The following is a 10,585-nucleotide window of genomic DNA, read 5'->3' as shown; positions in this document are numbered from 1 at the left end:
GGCTTAGGCATAGACGGGAGGTGCTTTTGTTCCTCCTGCGAGCGGGCAAAGGGAAGCCCTGTAGGGGGTGGGGGTGGGGGGCGGCACTCCCCAAGGGTGGACGTTTGAGAGGAGATCGGAAAGCTAAATAGTCCCCAGAGAGGGGCGTGAAGGCATGTGCCACTGCGGTTGGGGGCTGACGTTTGGAAAACGTCCTGCCAGTGGGTGCAGCACCTGTGAGGCCAGGAGGCTGGAGCCTCTGGGCAGTGGTTGGAACCGCTGGAGAGGAGGGCGTCGCCTAGGTGATGAGCTCTTCTTTCACTACCTCTGAAAGCTAAACTCCATCCTTTCTCCACTCCACTGGGTCTGGAAAAGAAGAGAAATTGTTGATTCTTCTTGGAGACAAGAAGATCCCTCTGCTCCATGGTGTCAAAGAAAAAAAAAAATCGAGGGCAAGCAAACTTTAGTGATAATGTTCCCAGCAGAGTTAGAGGTAGGGAGCTGGAGTTCATTTCCACCACTGGGTTATGGGCCCTGAAGTCAGGGAGACTCTCTGGCTTCCTTGTAATTAGTGCTGGGGAACTGGGAGAGTGAGATTTTGCTACCCCCTGGTGTCCACTTTATAAATGCTGCCCAGTAGCTGGTTACAGAGGCCAACATTTAGGAAACTTTTGTAGAGAATATATTATGAACCTTATTCACTTGTTTCAAATCCAACGGACCCATTTCCAGTGTTGGGAAAGAGTCTGAACTTTCCCTTACCGGGTCTTACCTTCCTTATACTCAAGCAGTTGTCTGGGAAACATTTGGTAGAATCCAAGTTTCCCACAATTAGGAAGTGGACATAAATTGAGCTGGCTCTGGGAGTTCATGCACTCCTGGAAAAAAAAAAAAAAGGGTGGATCATTTTTTTCAATGGAAAAAGGGGAGCCATTGAAATTTTTTGAGCCTGCAGGGTGATGGAGTTTAGTTGCAAGTTCTGGGATCCAGTTACTCCTTTCCAGAATTTTTTTTTTTTAGTGTTTATTTCTGAGAGAAAGAGAGAGAGAGATCGCGAATAGGGGAGGGGCAAGAGAGAGATGGAGACACAGAATCCAAAGCAGGCTCCAGGCTCTGAGCTGTCAGCACAGAGCCCAACACGGGGCTTGAACTCAGGAGCTGTGAGATCATAACCTGAGCTGAAGTTTGATGCTCACCCAACAGAGCCACCCAGGTGCCCCTAGGTGTTGTTTTAATCTGTACTAAATGAGAAAGATTTTATTTTAGTAAGTAAAGTGAATTTCCTTATAATGGTTAAATACACTTTCTGCAAGAATGCAGGCTGTCACCCACAGTGTGAATGCGTGTGGTATGCATGTGTGTGCAATAGAATGTATGTTGATGAGTATGTTTTGGGGAGATGTGAAGGGGACAGATGATATAGGAGGAATTGGAAGTTTGGAACAGCCCAGGCTTTGAAGCCTTCTCTTGTATTCACAAACAGTTCTCATCATATTTCACCAATTTCAAATTCCTTGGAGCTTACCAAACTCCATTTTATAGATGAACTTCTGGCTTATTGAAGTTAAATAAATTTTCTGGAAGGTGCACAGTAAGTAGAAAAGCCAGGATTTGAGCCCACGCAGTCTGACTCCAGAGTCTTCACTCTCAAACACTAAGTTACAGGGTTTCGTCTAAACTGTCAGAGTCCAGAAAAGAAGCATATTGAACACTACATCACCTTTTCTATCATCTAACCAGCATATTAGAAGATGTTTATTTTTGTAATAGCCAGTGCTGAAAGAGCGTCTAAAAGTGACAGACACATCTCTGTGGGTCAGAGAATAAAAATCCTTTTTTCCTATCTGTTCTAGAATAAGCAATAGTTAAAATAATCCACAAGAAATTTCCAAAATGTTTTTTGTAGGGAAGTAGTGTTATCGAAACATGAGAGAAAGTGGAAGAAACATTTGTTTCTGTAATGCTTATTACCCACTTTCTGTGCCCCAAGAGATGTAATTGGCATTCTAGGTAGGCTTGGGACCATAGGCTCCACTCTTTGTCCACTGGGAGTGGACTCTTTGTTCACTGGGAGTGACCAGGGCCCTGCTTTGGTCCCGGGCTCCCAGACAAGGGGGAAGTGATGAAGGACCACAAATGGGAATTGTAGAGACAAGAAGGGACAGACTTGAGAGAACATGTTTTTGTTACCTGTGCCTTCCAAGGAAACTGGAGCCAAGCCTTAGTTATTTTAGGATAAGAAAACTGTGTAGTATACAGTACATATGTTAATACTGTTTTTTGTTTAATTCTCCCTTAGTTTTGGCTTTATCTTATTGGTAATATTCCTTTAAAAATGTACAACTTACTTTCTCTGAGCTAGGTGTCATCAAAGTCCACACCACCACCATCTTGTCTGTGCTGGTGAATTAGTTTCCATACTGGTTGACGTTCTGTACTCTTACTTCCTGAGAAGCCATTCTCTGCAACCCGTCACCCAGAGCATCTTCTAAAAACTCCAGTCAGATACCCTCAACCCCTTCTAATGGCTTCCAATTTGCATATGGATCATTTTCTGCCTATGTCTCTGAGTGACCCTCCAGCCCTAGTGGCCTTCTTTCAGTTTTTTAAACATGCCTTGCTTATTCCTAATTTGGGGTCTTCTTATTCTCTTTTTCTTCCACCTGGAGACTTCTTTTCACAGTTCTAGGGGGCTGGCTCTCATCCTTTGGGATTTTACTAAAGTGTTGGATTTTCAAATCTCTTCCATGACCACCTGGTCTAAAGTGGTCTTTCACCCATCGTCCCTTCCAATGATGTTATTTTGTTTTGTTTTCTTCACGGTATTTATCTCTTTTTGATTATGTATGTATTTATGTCCTGTCTCTCATAATAGGTCCACCAGCTCCACCATGTATCATTTGAAAATAAGTTCCTTAAAGATAAGGACCTTTGTCTATTTTGTCCCTGCTGTGTCCTAGATAGTGTCTGACTAGATCCCAAGAGATATTACGAATCCAGGTGAAAATGGTAAGGGGAGCAGAAAGACCCACAGAACAGGAACAGCGGTGGGAAGAAGAGAGGTGAAAACCATGCCCAAGTGGGGCCTGAGGCCTGGAGTCTGTTGCTTAGCTCTCCTTTCTCCCTGGATTTGTCCCTTACAAGTTCTTTGTTTGGTGGTCAATGTTTACAAGTGGAAAATACACAGGAGACAGAATTAAAGCCAAATGTGGGATGCAGCCGCTATGGAAAACATCATGGAGGTTTCCCCCAAAATTAAAAATAGAATTACCATAGGGTCCAGCAATTCCATTTCTGGGTATTTATCTGAAGAAAACAAAAACATGAATTCGAAAAGATATCTGTGCCCCTATGTTTGTTGTAGTGTTATTCATAATAGCCAAGGTATGGAAACAACCTAAGAGTTCATTGATGGATGAATAAATAAAGGAAACGTGGTGTGTGTGTGTGTGTGTGTGTGTGTGTGTATTTGTATGAATATTATTCAGCCATAAAAAGTGAAATCTTGCCATTTGCTACATGAGTGGATCTTGGGGGAATTATGCTATGTGAAGCAAGTCTGAAAAAGACAAATACCATATGATTTCACTTATATGTGGAATGTAAAAAAACAGAACAAAACACCACACACACGCACACACACAAACACAAGCACACAGAGAACACACTGGTGGTTGCCAGAGGTGGAGGGTGGGCAAAATGGGGGCAGGGGGTCAAAAAGTACAAACTTCCAAATATAAAATAAATAAGTCGTGGAGATATAATGTACATACAGAATGGTGACCATTGTTAATAATATTGTATATTTGAAAGTTGCTAAGAGCAAATCTTAAAAGTTCTCACCATAAGAAGGACACCTGGGTGGCTCAGTTGGTTAAGCGTTCAGCTCTTGATTTTGCCTCAGGTCATGATCTTGTGATTTGAGAGATGAAGCCTCATGTCACACTCTGTGCTGACAGTGTAGACGGAGCCTGCTTGCGATTCTCTCTCCCTCTCTCTCTGTCCCTCCCCTGCTTACATTGTCACTCTCTCATTCAAAATAAATAATTACACGTAAAATTTTTTTTAATTAAAAAAATTTTGTACAAGTTCTCATCACAAGAAAAAAATTTTGTAAGTATGTGTGGTGGCTGTTAACTAGGCTGTGGTGATCATTTTGCAATAAATATGAATTATGTTGTATACCTGACACTACTATAATTATGATTTGGTTATAAAAACAAAAAACAGGGGTGCCTGGATGGCTCAGTTGGTTGAATGTCCGACTTTGGTTCAGGTCATGATCTCAGGGTTAATGAGTTTGAGCCCTGCTTCGGGCTCTGTGATGAGAACTCAAGAGCCTGGAGCCTGCTTCGGATTCTGTGTCTCCCTCTTTCTCTGTCCCTCCCCAACTCGTGCTCTGTATCTCTCAAAAATAAATAAATGTTAAAAAAATAAATAAAATAAAAAAAACAAAAAACAAATGTGGAATGTCTTCTGGGTCACATGTAGGCTCACTGAGCTAGGTGAATCTGGAGGAAGCATGGCTTGGAGAGGATGTTCTGGAAGGCTCCCAAATTCACTTATGGCCTTTTTTGATGAACAAAGCCAGAGACTGTTTTATATAGTTGTAGTTCATTTGAAAGTACAGTTTTAGGGGCACCTGGGTGGCTCAATCAGTTGAGCGTCAGACTTCGGCTTATGTCATAATCTTGTGGTTCATGAGTTTGAGCCCTGCATCGGGCTCGGTGCTGACAGCTTGGAGCCTGGAGCCTGTTTCAGGTTCTGTATCTCCCTGTCTCTCTGCCCCTCCCCTGCTTGTGTTCTCTCTGTCTCTCTCTCAAAAATAAACATTAAAAAAAGTTTAAGTACAGTTTTAGGGGTACTCTTGATTTCAGCTCAGGTCCTGATCTCACAGTTTGTCTGTTCAAGCCTCATATCAGTCTCTGAGCTGACAGCGTACGGAGCCTGCTTGGGATTCTGTCCCCCTCTCTGTCCCTCCCTTGCTTGCTCTCTGTCTCACTCAAAATAAATAAAAGTAAACTTTAAAAATATTTCCAAATGAAAAAAAATAGTTGTATATTCTGATTTCTTCACACAGCATTGCCTGTACACATTTCCCTGCATCAGTATGATTTTTGTGTGTTTGTCTTCAGTCAGAGTGATGACTTTTGCTGCTTCAGTTAGAGCACTATGTAGTTGCCAGTCATTTATTTAAGTCACTCTCAATTTTAGGACTTTGTATTATTTCTAACTTTTCTCTGTTACACAAAGTGTAAACAGATGTGCACCAATTTACTCCTCCCCACTTGGGGTTATTTCTATTGAGCATATCTTATGGATATTATTGGAACTAGTGGATCACAAAGGGGAAGCCATTTTATAGCTCTTGTTATTATCTGGTGAGCCAATATTTGGAGGGCAAAGGTCGTGAAACTCCCTTAAAATATTTCAGAGGTTGGGTATGAAGAACAATTGGGTTTATTCTGTAGGGCTCACAGTGACTGGGCATCGGCGAATTGCTGCAGCGACAGAGATGTAGATTAGTTTCTATATAGGACAATTTAAAATATTTAGAGCTGCCAGAAAATGGCACAGGCTGTCTCCACAGGTAGTAGATTCCTCCTCTCTGGAAAATGTTAAACATAATGAGAGTTTAAAAAAAAAATTTGTTTTATAAGCTTTCCAGATTTGCAATCTGTATATTTTCCTAGCCCCATTCCTTTGCTCTGAAAACAAGTTTTGTTAAACAAACACTTATTAAGATCTAACATGTGCCAGGTATATCTAGGGGCAGCCCGAACCCTCACTGGATGCCTCCCAGCAAAGTCCTCCAGGGGCAGGCAATCTGGGAATTACAACAGCATGAAATCATCCGTCCACCCCACCCCCAACTTCAGAACTGCTAAGCCGGTGAGTGCAGATTTCTCTCCAGTTCCTTAACATCTCCTTTCCTGTGCTCACTGACTACTTGTAGGCCTCTGCCCATATTCCACCCATTCTTAAGAGCCCTTACTACAAAACTTTCTCTCTATGCCATGCCTCCAAACCCAGTACCTAACTGATTGATTCCAAGTAATTGTTACATTGTCTTTTTTTTTATTTCTGCCAAAAATATATATGTATTTAAAATTGATATATTTTTTTTAAGAAATGGGGAGTTTTTGTCCCCACAGTATCTCTAATTGGTGGAATATAGCACTCTTGATTCCACTCATATAACTTCACCTCATCACCCTGAACATGATGGGTATTTTTTACACATACAAACTCTCTCTCTCTTCCAGGCAAGCAGCCTGATATATTGATGGAGCCAGTTGCTTAACAATCTGTTGTTGTTGTTTTTTTTAAGTCCCCTACCTAGTAAAATGTAGTCTTAAAACTCCAAATTTGGCCAAGGAGGAAGAGCCCCAGTTGAGGATGAAGACTCAACCATAGTCCCTTGAGTGTTACTTTTTCTTGGAGATACTTTGCTGATGGCCTCTGCCAGCGCCACACTGGCCTCAGGGGAGTCCTGCTCCCCTTTCTCAGTTTCTGCGGAATGCAAGTCAGCGGAGTGAGCCACTGGGAGGCAGCGTGGGCAGAGGAGGGAGGGCACTGAGGAGAGATACAGTTCCAGGTTTTGTTCTGGTGCTGAAGCCGCCCGCTGTGGGTCTTGGGCCTGAGCCTGGGCCACTGCATCGTCAGTGACCACCCTCCCTTCGAAGTGTTCAGTAACCCTAACAAACATGGGAACACCAGAAAACACAATTACCAAAGCTCACGGTTCACCGTATAGATGAAAACAGTGTAGAAAATGGACTGGTCCTGTGGTGTCAATGTGAATTTTTAAAATGTCCTTTTGGTTCCCGGAAAGAAAATATTCAGAGGGCTACTCTGGCTTTTAAAAATTTATGTTCCCTGATGCCTGGATGGCTCAGTCATTTAAGTGTCTGACTCTTGATTTCGGCTCAGGTCATGATCTCACGTTTTGTGAGATCAAGCCCCATGGTGGGCTCTGTGCTGACAGTGAGGAGCCTGCTTGGGGTTCTCTGTCTCCCCTCTTTCTCTGCCCCTCCCCTGCTCATGCTCTCTCTCTCAAAATAAGTAAACATTAAAAAAAATCATAAAAGGGGGTGCTGGGGTGGTTCAGTCAGTTGAGCGACCGACTCGGTTTTGGCTCAGGTTATGATCTCACAGTTTGTGAGTTTGAGCCCTGCCTGCATCGGGCTCTATGCTGACAGTGCAGAGCCTGCTTGGGATTCTCTCTCTCTCCCCTCCTGTGTGAGCCAACTGTCTCTCTCTTTAAGTAAATAAATAAATAAACATTAAAAAATAATAATAAAAGAAAATTTATGTTCCTTATATTAAAAATGCAAATCAGAAGCCCAGTTCTTCCTTAAGCTTTTGTTTAATTTATAAACAAATATAATTTTTAAAAGGATTCTTCAATTTTATTTATTTATTTATTTATTTATTTATTTATTTATTTGAGAAAGAGGGCTGGAGTGAGTGTGGGGGAGAGAGAATCCCATGAGAAGCAGAAAGAGAGAGGGAGAGAGAGAGAATCCCACTCAGGCACTGTGCTGACAGTGTGGAGCAGGGCTTAATCTCATGAACCATGAAATCATGACCTGAGCTAAAATCAAAAGTTGGATGCTTAACCAACCGAGCCAGCCAGGTGTCCCACAAACATACATTTTGATAATCACTTCATATGCTTGTATTTGATGACTATTTATACATGTACTATTTATACATGTAGTTAATAAGACTACTTTAAACATTAAAAAATATATTTTACACATTTAAAATATTCCATTCTTATAAAGTAATTCAGTCATCTGGCAAACCAACAAGGCATTCCTGAATCCCTAAAACACTAAAATCTAAACAATTTATAAATATGGTGATTCAATTTTGTTTCCTTCAATGTTCTAAAACTAATTTTATTATTAATTTTTTTAATGTTTATTTATTTGAGACAGAGACAGAGAGACAGAGCATGAGTGGGGGAGGGGCAGAGAGAGAGGGAGACACAGAATCTGTAGCAGGTTCCAGGCTCTAATTGGTCAGCACAAAGCCTGATGCAGAGCTTGAACTCATGAACCATGAGATCATGACCTGAGCTGACGTCGGATCCCTAACTGACTGAGCCACCTAGGCACCCCTCCAAAACTAAATTTAAAGCAAAGTTCCACCTCAAATCACCCATCTAAACCAATTACACATTTTAAATTAGAATTGTAAGGCCAGTTTATTACTGTAATAGACTAAATTTTCTTAAATACTTAAAATACCAAATATGCAAAATTACTTCATATAAACATATTAATGCTACGTGTTTGATTCTTTTAAATATTTCTATCTTTAATTTAAAAAGTTCTGCATGTTAAAACAAACTTACCTACTAAGAAGTAATTGTGTTGTCTTACATGGCTGGGGAGCCCCTTCTCAAGTGACTTTTCGGAAACATGTTCTCAGTGGCCCAGCAGAGATTTTGTTCCAAGACTTTTGGGCAGCTTCTCAGGCCCCAAACTGACCCTCTGAGCCCTCCTTCATGGATGCTGTGTCATTACACTCTGAATGGGCCAGTTTCACAGTCAAAGGCCCCCAAGGTTCAAGTTACACTTCATCTAATTCTTCAACCTACACACGGAAGTCAGAAACTCCCACCCAGGTTGCTGTACAACTTGTTTGGATATAATTAATCTAGTGAAGGATTTATTCTTTTCTGAATTCTTTCCACACTCTCCAGCTTCTGAGGACTCCACTCTTATAGATACTGAATGGTCAAATTTCTCCTAGTGTTACCTGACTCTGGTTATAGCCTCCGTGGTATGCCAGAAACATGTAACAGGGGAATTTGTATTTAACAGAGAATGGGTTTGCTTAGTTGGGATGAATGAGGGAAGTGGGAGAAAAATGTTATAGAATCTATTTGAGTCATTGTACTTTCTGTTATTGTTTGATGATGTTTCAAAGGTGGTGTTTTTATTTGCTTCTGAAGCTAGATAATGAATCCTTGATTGCAACAATTTGTGTTTGTCTAACTCCAAATTACAGCTCCCCTCCAAAGCCATCGCATGTGTTGGGCACATGTTAGGAACCCAGGATATTTGGAAACAAACAAACAAATCAAGAGCTTTTGTGCCCTCTTAAGGCAGCACCTGGGATAAATGGTGAATTACCAGAGAAGGAAACACGAATGAGTTGATACAGGTGTCTCTTAGATAAGGACCTTGAATGATTGAGTATGTTTCTACCAACCAAGACTGAGAGATTGCAGGAGGAGGGGCAAGTTTGGAAGCCAGGCAGGTCATGAGCTCAGTTCTGAGTGTTTTTCTTTTTCTTTTTTTTAATTAAAAAAAATTTTTTTTAAATGTTTATTTAGTTTTGAGAGAGACAGAGACAGAATGCAAGGGGCAGAGAGAGGGAGACACAGAATCCAAAGCAGGCTCCATCCAGGCTCTGGGCTGTCAGCACAGAGCCTGACGCGGGGCTCAAACTCATGAGCTGTGAAATCATGACCTGAGCTGAAGTCAGACACTCAACCGACTGAGCCACCCAGGCACCCCCTGAGTGTTTTTCTTAAGATACATACAGGGCATTGAGGAGGCTAGTAACTGCAGCTAGATGGCTTTACATGTCTGGAACTTGGGAGATCAGGGAGAGAGGTAAGATTTTGGGAACAGGTAAGTGGCAATTGAAGCCCTGGATGTGCATCAAGTTACTCAAGAGAGTGCTGTTGTGAGAAGAAAAGAGAGCTAAGAATAGGACCCTGAAAAACACCATCATTTAAGGTGCAGACAGAGGAAGTAGAGCCTGCCCACGACACTGGGGAGATGCCAGATGGGTAGGAGAATGTTTTTCTCTCACTTCCAGTATGTCTTCCTTGGTCAAGAGCACAGGAGTGGCCAGATAGCGATGGTGATGGGCAGGGTACAGTATGGCAAGGCCATATTTGGGGTGGGCTAGCGTGGTGTGGTAGGTCACAGGGAGCTCTGACTTAAATCTTTCTAGAAAGCAGGGAGGGGGGCTGGGAGTCAGAATTGTTGGATTCTCTGCTTTCTCTGCCACTTCATGTTTCTCCAAACATCCTTTGCTTGTTCTGAGCCATAATCTGTGGAGGCAAGTCTCTTTCAAAATGTGAGAAGGAAGCAGAGTTGGTAGAGGGAAGGAGGGAAGGAGAGGTTGGTTCTCTGTTGAGTGTTCACGTGTGTCGATGTGTTTGTGTATGTTGTCCACACACGTGCACATGTGTGAATGTGTCCCTGTGTATGTATATGTGTATGGATGTGTATGTCTTATATTAGTATTTATGTGTACATGTGTGTATAATGTGTGTTTTTCTCTTGAAAACAGGAAAAGTATAGAAGAGGAAGCATCCAGAAACTCTTATGCCAATTCAAGAGTGATTTTATGTTAATTGAATCTAATAATAAGAAATTTGGTCTTGTGTTTTCTTTTTTTTTAAGTTTAGTTATTTTGAGGGAGGGAGAGAGCGGGGGAGAGGCAGAGATAGAGGGAGAGAGAGAATCCCAGGCAGGCGTTTTGCTCTCAGTGAGGAACCCGAGGCAGGGCTCAAACTGTGAGATCATGATCTGAGCGGAAGTCAGGAGTCAGATGCTGTTTTCTATATGTGTAT

The sequence above is a fragment of the Prionailurus bengalensis genome, chromosome B3 (genome assembly GCF_016509475.1).
Source record: "Prionailurus bengalensis isolate Pbe53 chromosome B3, Fcat_Pben_1.1_paternal_pri, whole genome shotgun sequence".
NCBI classification, from domain to species: domain Eukaryota; kingdom Metazoa; phylum Chordata; class Mammalia; order Carnivora; family Felidae; genus Prionailurus; species Prionailurus bengalensis.
The sequence above is the reverse complement of the archived record's forward strand: the minus strand, read 5'-3'. Positions refer to the sequence as shown.